Source organism: Schistocerca americana, chromosome 1 (assembly GCF_021461395.2).
Source record: "Schistocerca americana isolate TAMUIC-IGC-003095 chromosome 1, iqSchAmer2.1, whole genome shotgun sequence".
Taxonomy (NCBI): Eukaryota; Metazoa; Arthropoda; class Insecta; order Orthoptera; family Acrididae; genus Schistocerca; species Schistocerca americana.
Window position 1 is genome coordinate 1,104,214,496 of NC_060119.1, and position 16,114 is coordinate 1,104,230,609.

The 16,114-nt window shown below is 40.0% G+C and overlaps 1 protein-coding gene across 1 annotated transcript in view; it reads right to left on the reverse strand.

The window, feature by feature from the left end:
* LOC124596606 (ankyrin repeat domain-containing protein 7-like) overlaps positions 1–15,704 on the reverse strand; it is a 131,417-nt gene extending 115,713 nt beyond the window's left edge. Inside the window, exon 1 of the mRNA XM_047135825.1 lies at positions 15,671–15,704. The gene's annotated coding sequence lies outside the window, so the exon portion shown is untranslated. The remainder of the gene's footprint in view (positions 1–15,670) is intronic.
* Positions 15,705–16,114: the final 410 nt, after the last annotated feature.

Sequence of the window (16,114 nt, forward strand, 5' to 3'; positions counted from 1 at the left end):
AGCAACATTTTTTCTTAATGGTGAAATGAACAGACACAATGTGCGAATCTGGGCGGGAGAGAATCCTCATGCATTCGTGCAAAAAATTCGCAATTCAACAAAAGTTAACATGTTTTGTGCAATTTCACGGTTTAAAGTTTACGGCCCCTTTTTCTTCTGCGAAAAAAACATTACAGGACACGTGTATCTGGACATGCTGGAAAATTGGCTCAAGCCACAACTGGAGACCGACTGCGCCGGCTTCATCTTTCAACAGGATGGTGCCCCACCGCACTTCCATCATGATGTTCGGCATTTCTTAAACAGGAGATTGGAAAACCGATGGATCGGTCGTGGTGGAGATCACAATCAGCAATTCATGTCATGGCCTCCACGCTCTCCCTACTTAACCCCATGTGATTTCTTTCTGTGGGGTTATGTGAAAGATTCAGTGTTTAAACCTCCTCTACCAAGAAATGTGCCAGAACTGTGAGCTCGCATCAACGATGCTTTCGAACTCATTGATGGGGACATGCTGCGCCGAGTGTGGGAGGAACTTGATTATCGGCTTGATGTCTGCCGAATCACTAAAGGGGCACATATCGAACATTTGTGAATGCCTAAAAAAACTTTTTGAGTTTTTGTATCTGTGTGCAAAGCATTGTGAAAATATCTCAAATAATAAAGTTATTGTAGAGCTGTGAAATCGCTTCAATCATTTGTAATAACCCTGTATTTGCCGGAACTGTCCTAGCTGCTGGTACACACTGCCATTCTGACTCTGCTGGCGTGTTTATAACACCAATTTGGCCGAGTGCTACACTAGTCACATTAGTTCCAATTGGTGGATCTCTGTCACATGGCTTTTCACCAAGTAGTTCCATGTTCATGCGGAAAGTCTGTTACTGTTTACATCCACTGGCGATGTTTCGATCTGAGCTCTTGAAGGGAGGTCAGCAGCCCCCCCCCCCCCCCCCTTGTTTGTCTGCTGTGTGGGCCCAATAACTGATAAGGGGCCACTAAGACAGGATAACAGTCAGGGATGGTTCTGACTTTGAGCTGTCTGTAATCTCCACATGGGCAGCACCCATTATTCTTCTTGTTACCACATGCACTGGAGATGCCCAACTACTGCTCAAAGGGCACCATATTCCCTGTGCGGGCACAAACGAGAATTCCTGCATTGCTACCTTCAGTTTCTCTAGTGTCAGGTGGAATGATCAAACATGAAATGGTGGTCTGGTGTGATTAATACATAGTGTACAGTTGAGTGCTACACAGGTGCTAACATGGGCGTCTGCTGTGTGATCTCCAGGATCTGCTTTAAGATCTCTATTAAGAGAGAGTCACTGATTATCATCCACACTGCAGTGTCATCCAAGTGACATACTCACCCTTGGCTTACCAGATTGGTAGTGGTATCAAGGAGGCATCAGTGAAAGAGGTAGGTAGGAGCCCATAGAACAATAGGAAGGTTGCTCTGAGTATGAGGTGCATTATGTCTGCTAAGAAGAATTGTCACTTGAATTTGCATCACAGGTCTATGTTAAAAATTAACTTGACTCAACATATGTTGAGATTGTGGAACCAATGGCAGCAAAAAAGTGGCAGTCATCACAGTTGCAGCTTTGCAAATGGATAAACTGACATGTCAGCACCCAAGTCTACCAGAAAGTGTACCTTTGTATTATGCTCAGTTACAAAGAGTTGATGGTTACCATCTGGAGAGAGAGTGGCCACCATCACTAACTTCTTGTTAAGTACTTGCACAGTGGATTGCACTTCCACACCCTGGAACCAAAACGTAAGTGGTACCAGCAGGCTCTTGCTGACAAGGGTGCCTGGCTGCACTTTCCTGGAGTGTGTTGCTGATGGGACTGGTGATTGGTACTCTAATTCCTAAGGCAGAAACTTGTGCATGAAGCTTAACAATCTGTGCTTGTATTGCGGTGAGGGCGTTATTTGCGTAAGGCTATAGGAAAACTATGGCAACACACAAGGATGGATAGCTGTCTGCTGCGCAATCCACATATTGTGTAAGCACACCAAGATAGCCAGTGCCACCTGACATCTTCCACATGTCAGGTGGCAGCCTCAATAAACAGATCTTCTGCAGGATGTCTTTGTTAATAGCATTTCCCACTAATGTATGCAGGTGTGCAGGTGGCACAGTAGCTGTGATGAGTGCAATCCTGTGGCTCTTCAGTGCAGAGTAGCTTCTCCAATCCCTTCATCTCAGATTGTGAGGGTGTGGCAATCTGGTTGTTGTTGATAGTTGTGTAGCAATGAGTGCTTGGTGGTTAGTCAGAATGTTTTCCAGCTCCACAGCCCTACCTTTTTGAGTGCTGCAACTTTGTGTCATCCGTGGTTATGTGCGCTAACACAAATTGGCTTTCTAACTGCACAAGCCAAAACACAGGATTCTATTGCCAATAAGATGGCAGTTTTACTGTCACCTGTTTGATTACTGCATCTGTAGGCATGTCTGCAGTTGGTAGGGGATCTGACATCATGTAGTGATGTTGACAAGAATGTGAAAGATTCACAATAAGGCTGATGTGGATGTTCCTTACTTAGCTTGACACAGCATGCTGTGAGGTGTCAGTGACAGTCAAATATCACGTTGGGTCACCAACTGTTGCAGGCTTATTAAGTCATTCACAGTTTTTTTAGACACAGAATCAAACAACAGAACGATTGCAAAATAGAGAGCAAACATAAATCAATGAGAGACTATGTCAAAGGTAATTACTGCATGGAGTGATCACTTGCATGCATAGCACTACTCTTCACTTCACACTGCACTTCGGGTGTTTGTTTGCCTTCTTCACAAAATATACTTACTGCACATCCCCTCCAGTAAATATTTATTGACCTAAGTTGCACTGCCCCTAAAGGTTATAGCATAGGATAAAGTTGAATTTACAAAATTCTAACAATATTGTTTGCTGATTAACAAAATCAGAGATGTTTTTAAGTGCAAAGCTAGCAGAATTTTGTTACATTAGTGATGCGCTGGTGCCACTTCAGTTTATTATCCACTTGAATGCCCAGGAATTTCATACATGGTGTTTTACCTTGTATGTGCCCATTGATCTCTACTTCTGGTGTTTGTAATTAGTCTTTGGTTGCATGAAACTGTGTAATATGAGTATCGATAAGATTAAGTGTTAATCTGAGTTTGCAGTGAACCAGCTGTACACCTTCTCTATTATTCTCCTGGCTGTGTATGATATGGATGTGTTTGGGCCATTTATTAGGAGACTTACACATGTCTATCATCAAACATCATACATTCTGAAGTGCTTCCCATTGTCCTGGATAAGTAATTTATGTAATTCTAAAGCAGCACTTGGCTTCTATTGTAATTGTCTCAAATATGTTGCAAGGAAAAACTGGGTCCATAAGGTTGCAAACATATTTTTGGAAATAAATTTCTGCTCTATTGTTGTGTTCTGGTAAATCTTCTCATTGTTCATACTGTAAATTCACTCTGGATAGAGTAAAAGATCCAGCATTTTTTATTCTATCTAATTAAATTGTTCCCTTCCCAGTTAAAGCTGTTTGACATGCATATTTTATTGCTACTGCTTGACTACTGTGGTCAAAAGAACTATTTATTATGGGGATCACATCTACTTCATTAAATTTGGATTAAGAAATAAATTATCAACTCCTGCTGCACTATGACCTTCTCTTCCAGGCGCTAAGATTACTGTGAGGATTAAAAAAAAAAAAATAAACTTGAACATCAAACAACAGAAAGTCCTGAACGGAATGACAACATTATGTAAAGGGTAGATCGCTTCTCAACACATGGCAGAAGTGTTGAATTGCAGACAGATACAAAGGAAAAGACTGCAAAAATATAAAGCTTACACACAAAGTCCTTCTTCCAAAATAGAAAACACACACACATTCACACAAGCAGAACTCATACACACATGATGACACTCTCCAAGCATTGGAATCCTCGTACAAACAAGTCTGATGTGAAAAGCTATCTGCTAGGGAGGGCAGTAGGAGTAAGGAGGAGGCATGGGGTAAGGAGGTGAAGGGATAGCAGGGTAGAGGTGGGGGAAGATACTCTGGTGCCTGTGTGGGGATGCAGGGACATGGTGGGGACATGAAAGGGCTGCTAGATACATTGACATTGACAGAAGGCTGTGATGACTGTTGGGGGGGGGGGGGGGGGGGGGGGGGGGGAGAGAAGCAGGAGACAAAGAAAAGACTGACTAGAGCATTGGTGGTGTGGAAGGTGTGTGTGATGCTGGGTGGGAGCAGGGAAGGAGGGCAGGGACTAGTGAAGGTTGAGGCCAGGAGTGCTATGAGAAAAAAAGATATGATGTAGGGGGAGTTCCCACTTCCGCAGTTAAAAACCAGGTGTTGGTAGGAAGAATCCATGTGGCATAGTCTGTGAAACAGTCATTAAAGTGAAGCACACCATATTGGGCATAGTGTTCAGCAACTGGGTGGTCCAGCTGTTTCTTGACCAGAGTTTGGTGGGGGCTATTCAAGTGGGCAGACAGCTTGTTAGTAATCATGCCCACATAGAAAGGGCAAGTGGTTGCAGCTTAGTCTGCAGATCAAATAGCTGCTTACACAGATAGCCCTGCCACTGCTGGGTAAGAGATGTCTGTGATGGGACTGGAGTAGGTGGTAGTGTGAGGGTGTAGGGCCAGATTTTTCATCTAGGTCTCTTGCAGGAATATGAGCCATGAGGCAAGGGAGTGGGAGAAAGGGTGGAGTAGGAATGAACAAGGATATTGCATTGGGTTAGGCAGGCATACTACTGTGGGAGGGTGGGGAGGATAGTGGGAAGGCTATTCTGCATTGCAGGGAATGCCAAGTGGTAGCTGAAAACCCTGGTGGACAATGTGATTCCATTGCTGCAGTCCTGGTGGTACTTTATCAAGAAAGGAGTGCTCTTTTGTGTCTGGACAACGGGTATTTGGAGGCGGTAGGTGACTGGAGAGACAAGGTGTGGGTTAACTGTTTCCAAACAAAGTTGAGAGCATAATTTCAGTCTGTGGAGGCTGAGTGAGACTCTTGGCATATTTGAAGAGAGACTGCTCATCACTACAAATGCCATGACCATAGGTGGCTAGGCTGTATGGAAGGGACTTCTTGCTATAGAATGGGTGGAAGCAATTGAAGTGGGGGCAATATTGGTGATGGGTAGATTTGTTGTGAAGAAAGGAAATGATGTACCCAACCTTGAGGTAACTGGACACAATTCATGCTCATCATGACCAACTAAGTCCACATCCACATACTAAGTCCCCTTGCATGCATCACCTTCAAACAAACCTGTGTTATTTATAAACTGCTGTGCTACAGCAATGGGCACCAACATGGCACCATTCTAGGCCAATTGATTCACATGCCCTCTAGGGGAACCCTTACTAACAACCCAGACTCCCAAAATCCTCATGTGTTTCAGGTTCACTGATGAAATCTACATGATCTGGAATGAGAGTGAGAAGACACTATCCACATTCCTTCAGAACCTCAACAACTTCTTCCCTATTTGCCAAGCCGGGTCCTCCTCAACCCAACAAGCGACCTTCCCCAATGTTGACCTCTACCTCAAGGAGGGCTACATCAGTATCTCCACCCATTTCAAACCTACCAACCACCAAAAAACCTCCATTTCAACAGCTGCCATCCATTCCACACCAAGGAGTGCCTTCCATATAATCTCATCACCTGTGGTCATCACATCTATAATGATGAGTAGTCCCTCTCCAAATATCCCAAGGGTCTCATCCAGGCCTTCACAGACCAAAATACCTTCTCAACCTTGTCAAAAACATATCTCCTGTGCCTTGCCTCTCCAGTCACACACCACCTCCAAAACACCCACTGTCTGTCCAAGGAGAACTTCACCAATGCAGTATCCTTATCAACCCCCATTCCAACACTGCTCCCAACCCCCTTGCCTCGTGGTTCATATCCTACAACAGACCTAGAGGCAAAACCTGTCCCATACATTCTCCAACTACCACCTATCCATTCCTGCCACAAGCATGTCCTATCCCTGTGTGATATACAAACTAAGCTGCAACTACTGCACTCTCTCAGCTTGGGTATGACAGATAGTACGCTGTCTGTCTGCATAAATGGCCACTACCAAATTGTAATCAAGAGGCAGCTGGACCATCCAGTTACTGAAAATGCTGCCCAAAACAAGGTGCTTCACTTTAAAGACTGCTTCATGGCCTGCACCAACTGGATTCTTCCTACCAACACCTGATTTTCTGAACTGTACAGCAGGAACCCTCTCTACAACATATCCTTCATTCCCTTAACCCCTGGTCTCACCCTTCACTAATCCCCTTCCCTGCTTCCACTTCAGCACTACACATGTCTTCTGTTCCACCAATACTCCTTCTGCTCTTTTCTCTACTTCTCTCCTCTCCCCCTCCCTCTTCTCTACCTCCCCCTCCCTCCCTCCCCAAGAACAGCCTCCTGTCACTTCACTTAGCAGCCCCTATCCTGTCCTCACCATGTTGCTGCAGGCTCGCACAGGTATTGCAGCATCTTCCCCAATCCCTACCTTGCTCTACCCCCCCCCCCCCTCCTCCCCCAATGACTCCTCCTTACCCACCACCACTGACCACAGCAGATTGCTGCTCATATCACATGCAGTCATAATTGGACTGTAGTGCTGGAAGACACTGGCCATGTGTATGTGAGGTGTGTGTGTGTGTGTGTGTGTGTGTGTGTGTGTGTGTGTGTGTGTGTGTGTAAAAGACTTTGTCCAAAAGGTTAATATTTTATAAACCTCAGCAGCTGGGTGTTTAATTAGATAGTTATGGTAAAGTAGAGACTCATCACAATGGCTTGCTGAAATTCAAGCGCAAGAAGAACTTAGGTGAGGGAGTGCTTCATGCATCTGGGTCCAATGATCTGACCACAATCAACACTGCTGATCATTTATTTATTTGTCCATTAATTTATTGTGTTCTGTAGATCCTATTATGAAGAAAACATTCACAAATTATATATATTTTCCACTTCTGTTTGTGTATGGAGCACAGGAAGAATGATTGTTTAAATTCTTCTGTACACACTGTAATCGGTCTGACATTTCCTTTGTAGTCTCCACAGTGGCAATATACACAAAAGGTTGCAGTACATTCCTACATTCTTCACTTCATACTAGTATTTGAAACTTTGTAAGTAGGTCTTCATGAGATAGTTGTCAACTGCCTTCAAGCATATGTTAGTTCCAGTTTTACAGAATTTCTGGATTGCTCTTCCATGATACAAACAAACCTGTGGTATTCTTGTTGTCCTTCACTGTGTACAATCAGTATTATCTGTCAGTGTTATCTGGTATGAACCTGACATGCCGGAGCAATATTCTAGGATGAAACGCGTAAGTGTTTTGTGTACAACATCAGTGTGTAGACTGACTGCATTTTGCTGGTATCCTGCAGTGAATGAAAGTCTGCCATCTACTTAACTTGCTATTGAGGCCATACAATAATGTCATTTCATATCCCCACAAATGATTACACTCGGGTATTTGTATGAGCTGTAGAAGCCAATTTTGATATATCAGTCTTATATCTCTGAATACTTAACAGAAGCTGCCAATCTTTGCACCACTTTAAAATCTTATCAAGATCTTTTCATGTGCAACCCCTTCTCTGTTCACATTCCAGCATTACGCAGCCCTCGTTCCTCCATCGCTCATGTATTCTACGGTTAGTACAAACAGCTTCAATCTATGAGTAGGAAGCATGAAATTCCCACTGCTCCTAGTACTGTATTCATGTATAAAAATTATTGTCTATGAATAACTTGGAGTTACTGTATACAAAAATAATCAGTTTATAAATGTACAAACATGGAGCACTTAATATTTTTAAATTTCTTAATGGTGGGAGAAAGGACAATTATGGTTTTGTATTAGGCATATTTCTAACGGTTGATTTTTGTAATTTTAAGATTCTATTCATTTTGCTTGTGCCTCCCTAAAAAATAATGCCATACTTTATAACTGATTCAGAGTAGCTGTGGTAAACTATTTTTCTTATCTCCCTGCCAGTTGAATATGACAGAATCTTCATTTCAAATGTCAGACTGTTAAATTTGCTTGCTAAATACTTTATGTGTGAAGAGCAGGATAGATTTTGGTCCAAATGCGGGGCTAAAAATTTAACACAGTCTGCTTCTTTCAGTTCTTGGTTTCTACGACTAATGTGGGATTCTTTTACCTTAGAGTTTTTAGTTTTAAACTGTAGCAAATGTGTTTTCCCAATATACAGTTTTAGCTCATTTAGTTGGACCCAGTTTTCCAAACAGTCTAATAGTTTTGTGACAGCTGAAGGAATTTGTTCGGATTCATTGCTTTCAACAAGGGCAGAAGTATCATCAGCAAATGAAACTGAGTGTGAATTTATGTTCAGGGATACATCATTTACACAAATTAAAATCAAAATTGGCCCCAGAATTGAGCCTTGTGGAATGTCTTGTGAAATAATAATCAACTCAGGTAAGGAATTTCCCTTACTTGACAATATAACTAACCTTTGTTTTCTGTTCGTGGGGTATGACCTAAACCACTTTAAAACACAACCCCCATTTCTGTGTCTTTCCATTTTATACAGGAGCAAGTGATGGTTTACACAATCAAATGTGTTTGTGAGGTCACAGAATAATCCTGCAACTTTTCTCAACTTGTTTAAGGCGGAACTGATTTTTTTCACCAACTCATTAATGGCCTCTATTGTACTCTTGTCTTTTGGAAGCCATATTGATTATCTGAAATTCTGTTTGATTTCTCAATAAATTTTTTAATTTGTGTTACCACCACTTTTTCAAACATTTTTGAAAAAAATCGGGAGAACAAAGATTGGGCAGTAGTTCCCCATACCTTCTCTTGAGCATTTTTGAAACAAAGGTTTTGCCTCCACATACTTTAGGACATCCAGAAAGTGGCATTCTTCAAGTGATTTATTACTTATTGAACAAAGAGGGTGAGCTATTGTCCTGGTAGCTGCTTTAATTACTTTGGTAGGTATGCCATCCCACCCATCAGAATTTTTGCTCTTTAGCTGTAATATAGATTTCTCTACATCTTTAACTGAAGTTTTCTCAAATTTGTTAAAGTATTCTTCTGCCTTGTGTCTTAAATTTACTTTTTCTGCATAAGCTTGTACATTTACATCTGATTTAGATGCATTTATAAAAAAATTTTGAATGACTCTGACATCTAACTCAGGTTTGTTACAATTTTACTCCCCACTTTAATTCTGGAAATATCTCTGCTGTCAGTTCTAATGCCCATATCTTATTTTATGATGGACCATGCTGCCTTTCATTTGTTTCCATGAGCAGAGACGTTAACAATTTATTTTGCTGCTTTCACTACCCTTTTAAATATATTTTTATACTGTTTAACATAGTTAATGAAAACAGAGTCTTTGTTATATTTTAGTTTCTTGTGCAGTTGTCTTATTTTCACTGGATATTTTTATTCCAGCAGTGAATCAATTTAGCTTATTAGACACTTTTGTCTGGAACACTCTAAGTGGAAATATTTCACTAAATAAAAGTAAAAAATTTTTCAAAAAATATGTTGAAATGTACAGAGATTGGAATCTCATCCTCGACTTGCCACTCCATCTCTTCTAATTTAGAGAAGAACAATTTTACATTTTTAACAGTAAAATGTCTTTTGTTGCAAGTTTTTCTAGTACTTTGTTCATTTGTATTAGTCATTTCAGTAAACAAAGCACAATGGTCTGAAAATCCTAAATCTACATATAGCTTCCTTGCATCATCGAATTTATAATTTGTTAGAATATTATCAATACAGGTTTCTGTATTGTCATTTTTTCTTGTGAATTCCATGAAGTTTGCCTTGAACCCAAATTTTTGGATTAGGTCCATGAACTGTATTGAGTCACTGGTTTCATTTGATAAATTTATATTGAAATCAGCGGCTATTAAAACCCTTTTCTTTTTGTCACTACTGACTTTCTGTAAAAGACCCATTAACTTTGGTAAAAATAAATTTGTTACTGCTACACCTGGAATTCTGTACATTGATATAATGACAATATTTTGTTCTCTTAATTCAACTGAGGAGCTTTCAAATGCACATATGTTTTTGCCAGTTAATAGAATCTATCTGCAGAACCATGGTTTATGGAGAGGTATTAATTCAAAAAGCTTCACCTTTCTAAGATTGTCACATAGTTCAACCTTGTGAATCTGAAGCAAATCAGTCACCTCCCCTAGCACTTTACCATGGGAGGTGGCCTGTCATCAGAATGGTTAGGAGCACCATCAATAATCATTGACAGAGCTCATATATTTGGTATTAATGTGTATAAGAACCTCATAATAATCATATCGTGATTGTTCATGATAATCTCCTGTCTTTTCTTATTTAAAAAGCAGGAACAGCAGCATCTTTCCAAGAGCCAACAAGATGGGCCTCCAGCAAGAATGCAGGCACAGAGAGTGGTGAAAAACTGATTGTAAAAACAAACAAGAAAGATGATTTAAGAATTAACCAGGAGAGGTACATAGTTTCACCTACCCCTCTTTCTCCTGTCTTCAACCCGTGACCAACCATCATAAATGAACATATGCTTATTGTTAACATGGTTTACACGGCAACAGTGGGTTCAGTTCATTCAGCTGCCACCTACACAGCTCGCTCATGTTCTTCACCTCTGTATGACTCTTGTGTGTGACACTTTTAGAGAAAACTTGTGAGGTCTCTGACTGCAAAAGATAAGTCTGCTTGCCTTGACAGAAAATACTGTCATGTTCCTCTAGTTGCGCCATCTGTCCATTTCGTCTTTAGAATATGGCTAGAACTGTCCCACGTTTCATAGTCACACTCCTTCATAAACATTCACATCTGCTTCACAAATTGGCATACCCATTCAGCTACAGTTTCTCTTTCCAACAACAGCTTACAACCACCGAAACGTAGTGAAAATCCAGGTTATGCACAGCTGTAAATATCAATGTGCAACTACCTAGAAACAAATCTGCTTCCTATTCTACCTAGTTAGCCTATTTGCTAAATATTGGATGGTCCTTTTTGCAATAGTAGTCATAAACATGATGATGTACCGGAAACTCAGCAATTGAATCTATCATGATGATCCCCTTACCCATACATTGTTTTCCCTTACTTTCCAGCTTCCTCTTCTTTCACACATACCTTCTTGTGAATTTTCAATCAGAATTTTCGTTTACATCAGAAAAGGCTGAAAATTTTGCTAAAACCATAAAAATGGGATGACACTTCTATAGAGGACAGTGTAAAAAAGAGCTGGGAAACTTTCTGTGACACACCTGGGAAACTTTCTGTGACATATTAAGATGCCTCATAAATGTAACTTGTCCGGAAGTACACAGAACTACTGGTGATAAACCAAACAAGAAATTTATGACTATCAAAATGAAAAGCAAGAGACGAACTGATTGTGCTTTACGACATTTACCAGATAGGTAACGAACACGCAAATCATGAGGTGTACAGGTGCTAGAAGAAAGCATGAACTAGGATTATAAGAGAAGCAAAGACTAGCCACCAAAAACTAAAAATACTAACTCCTTCTAACTTATCTAAAACAGTCTGGAATTATGTAAATCGAGAACAGAAAAGAGCCATATGTTTTAAAAGATACAAATATGATGTTAACAAGCAATGGACAAGAAGTGACAGCTCCATAACAGGTGTGTGATACGCTCTATGACAAAAAAAATCATACATACACACTACAAAGAAATTATCCAAATGGGGTGAAAATTGGTAGATGAGATATACACTTACAAAAAATAATAATAATAATAATTTACAAGTTCAGAAAAAGTGGACAATTTATTCAAGAGAAGGGGCTCCACAAACTGAGCAAATAAATAATGTGTTTCTGCACTTCTGGCCCTTACGCAAGCAGTTATTCAGTTTTACATTGATTAACAGAGTTGGTGGATGACATCCTGAGGGACAGTGTGCCAAATTCCATCCAACTGGCATCTTAGATCACCAAAATCCTGAGCTGCTTGGAGATCTCCCCATAATGCTCCAAACATTCTCGATTGGTGACAGATCTAGGGACCTTGTTGGCCAAGGTAGGGTTTGGCAAACATGAAGCCAAGCAATAGGAACTATCGCTTTCTACAGGTGGGCATTATCTTGCTGAAATGTGAGCTCAGGATGTCTCAGACTGCCATCAACGTGCCACTGTGCTGCAAGGGTGCCGTAGATGACAACCAAAGAGGTTCTGCACGCCAGACCATTACTCCTGGTTGTTGGACGGTATGGTGTCCCACTGCTGTTCGCCTCACATGCCTTTCCTGTCATCGGAGCTCAATTCAAAGGACTACTCCAGTCAATGAGATTACAGGCTGAAGACATGTCTGGAGACACTGTGGACACTGGTGGGATACCAACTTGACTGTTGTTTGCCATATGGCCCAACAACCAGAAGCGATGATCTGGGGTGCCATTTTTTTTTTCATACCACGCCCCCTTTAGTCATCATCTGCAGCACCCTTACATCACAGTGGTATGTTGACAATATTCTATGCCCCTTTTTGTTGCCCATCATGGCAAGCCGTCCTGGACTTACACTTCAGCAAGATAATGCCCACCCGCACACAGCGAGTGTTTCTATTACTTGGCTAGAATGTTTGGAGCACTGTGGGCAGGGCTCTCCAACCAGCTCAGAATTTTAATTATCTAACACATCAATTGGACAGACTTTGGCACAATATCCCTCATGAGGACATTCAACAACTCTGTCAATCAGTGCTTGCATATGGGCCAGAGACTGAATAACTGCCTGCATCAGGGTCAGAGGTGCACCAACACATTAGTGATTTGCTCAGTTTGTGAAGCTCCTTCTCTTGAATAAATCGTCTAATTTTTCTGAAACTAGAATCATTTGACTGTCTGTACATGTAAATCACATCTATCAATGTCTGTCCCATTTGGATAATTTCTCTGTGATGCATCATCTTTTTTCTCTTAGAGTGTAGCTCAGTCAGCATCATAAAGTTACAATTGAGCCACTTCCAAAACAAAACATAGCAGTACCAATGAGCACAGAAAACCCCAAGTGGGTGGCATGTAATATATACCTATCCCTTACAGATGAACTGGATGTATCAAAATAATTGAATAACTAAAAATAAAAATAGAGAGGATTTGGATGACATATCAATAGCAACAGTAAAACAATGTGATATATATCCTGCACAGCTTCTAACATTCTAGATAAATTTGGCAAATGAAAGAAAAAGTGTTCCTAAAATATTTGGAAAGGATCAAAGTAGTGCCAATATTTAAAGGAGAGGACAGATGAGATCCAGGAAACAATAGGCCCTTAACTATCACAACTGTTCTGTATAATATGGAGTAGAAACCGTGATTAATGAGAGAAACAGGACTGCTATGGCATAAGAGAATAAACTAAGGATATTATGTAAAAATCTTTGTTGAAAACAGAGAGCTGTATGTTGAAATAAAACATTAATCTGGAAACACTGAGAAAAAATGTCTGCTCTGATTTTCTGTAGGACAAATATACAGTAGCTCAGGTTTAAGCACTAGGACTTCTGCTCTATATCTTCTATATAACTGGCTTGCCAACAGCGGTAAATGAATTTGGAAAGGAGAGCTAGTGAGAATATGCAGATAATACAAAAATTGCTTAGAGAAAATAATCTGTTCATCAACAGGAAGAAAACAAAATGTACAAAATTTGTAACGTATGGAACTGTCAGCTCACAGGATTTTTTTATTCTGGACATTTGGTATGCACATCTAGAAGTTAACTGTAACAAGTTTCTGGGAGTAGAGGTGGGCAAGTCTCTGGCAGTGGAAACCACACTGATAAAATCTGTTCATAGATAAGTATAAATATATTATTAATGAAGCAAATATTGTATATAGTGGATAGACAAATCTCAGTTAAAATGTCCTATGGTCTTATTTCCACACACATTGCGCTGTGGGGAAGAGCAGCAGAAGTACATATACAGAGAATTTCAAACATTCAAAAGAATGTCATCAATTGCACAATGAAACTACCACAATAGGAATCCTGCAGTTTTCATAACCACGACACAAGAACTAGACAAAATTCCATATGTGCAGCAAAAGGTTGAAAATGACAAGATAGTGACCCCAGAAATACAAGAAGCGTATTTTATGACAGACTGTCACATAGCATAAAGGAAATGAGTACTTTGAAGGCACGTCTTATCTCTAGGGGTTGCTGTAAGGTGAAGTAATACTTGCAAGTGAATTCACAGAATAAAGATAAATTTAAAATTGGAAATGGTGTAAAACATTTCTTCTTGATGTGGAAACCAACTTACTGAGGAGAGAAAAATGAAAGACCAAGTGCATGCTGAAAATACAGAAGATAACGTAAAGACCAAGTGGGAAACTATGTTTCTGATGCTGTGTATTAGTGCAAATATTATAAAAAAAATAGTTTTTCCAATTGAATATAAATGTCCTAGTAGTTTTCAGCAGAATTTTATACATGCATAACTTCATCTATTTTTCATTAAGCCTGCAATCTCATGGGTAAATTAACGTAGACTATTAGTGTCTGTTATTACTATGTGTTAGTAAGAAAATTTGTTTCAACAGTGTTTTTGCTACATCTACAATATCTAGTAACTGCTGATTATCCACTATCACTATTAGTACTTTAAAAAAATCGTTGTTCCTTATAAAAGGTAAATTTGTAAGCAATTTTGTTTATCCTGTATAAAATTTGCAGTTGAGCATGTCTAATATTAAAGTAAAACATGATCTACCTGCAAACAAAAATAAACCAAACTAAGCATGCAATAATTCTTTATATTACTTTGTTAACAGAGGAAATTCCCCAGCATTAACTTCCTTTTGTCAAACTAGGGACAAACATTTCTCTGAATGGATCTCATACAACTCCCTGCAAACTGTGCATGTGTTAGGTGACAGTTTAGTTGCAGTGAAGGCTTGGCAGCTACAGTTGGAGGTCTCGTTGTTACAGTCAAATCTTGTAGGGAGGGGGGGGGGGGGGGTTGAACTAAGAAATTTTGTATCATTGTGGTTTCTCCAAATTCTCTGGAGTAAGCAAAGACATTTGTAATTCTGGGGGGGGGGGGGAGGAAGGAGGATAGCTGCAGTCCCATAGCTGCTCCCCCTCCCCTCAACATTCCCCACTGTTTGTATGTAGTATTGGTTGAATGCGTGCAGTACCTTCCATGAGAACTGCATCCCGGTATTTACTGTCAAATCTAAGGTTATTTTGAACATAATATAGTGATAGGTAGTTATGAAGAATATCCCAGCAATAGAGACGATTTTTATTAAGAGGAGAATATTTAAAGAAGGAAGCCACCTAACAGTTCAGAAAATTTTAGATTGTTGCTGGTGGTGTACAAGATTTTCTTAGTGCACACGTACACTAATAATTTCAAAGGTGGTTGGAATTCGTAGTTCACTGCATGGAATAATGGATAACAGCCAAAATAGCTCTTTTCTTTTTATAGGAACTCAACGTTTCGTTGACGCTGTCGCTAACAGAAGCGTCAAGATTTCTGTAATTCCTCAAAGTGTGACGGCATAGTTTTTCGATCTTATTCCTTCCCCTATTACTCTCGCTGCGTGTCGATCTCGAAGGTATGAGAAAAATAACGAGTACATTACCGGCAACGCTTCTTAAGTAATGAATATGCCGCAGGTTCTCTGTGGTTTACCTCCCACTAAATGCGAATGCCAGAATGGCTCTTTAAAAAGCAAGAGATCAATCTGTTAATGTAGCTTATTCTCTCTCTGACGGCTTTGTTGTTCAAAGGCGTGGAAAAGCAAACTGGCTTGGTCCTCCAGAAAAGTTCAGGGCTTTTTGTTATTGCGTAATTTTACTTATTACATGGAACTAATTCTGGAACTGTGAACACTTTGGCCTCTCGTTTATTTGTAATGCGTGGATTCTTTTAAAAAGAAAAGAACAGTTGTGTTCGTCACTGAAGACTACAGCGTATATTTTATGCTCTATGCTGAAGACCCAAGACCCATCATTCCCACAAATATAGATATTACATAGTACATATGAATTAATATACCGTAGTTTCATAACATTACGAAATTTTC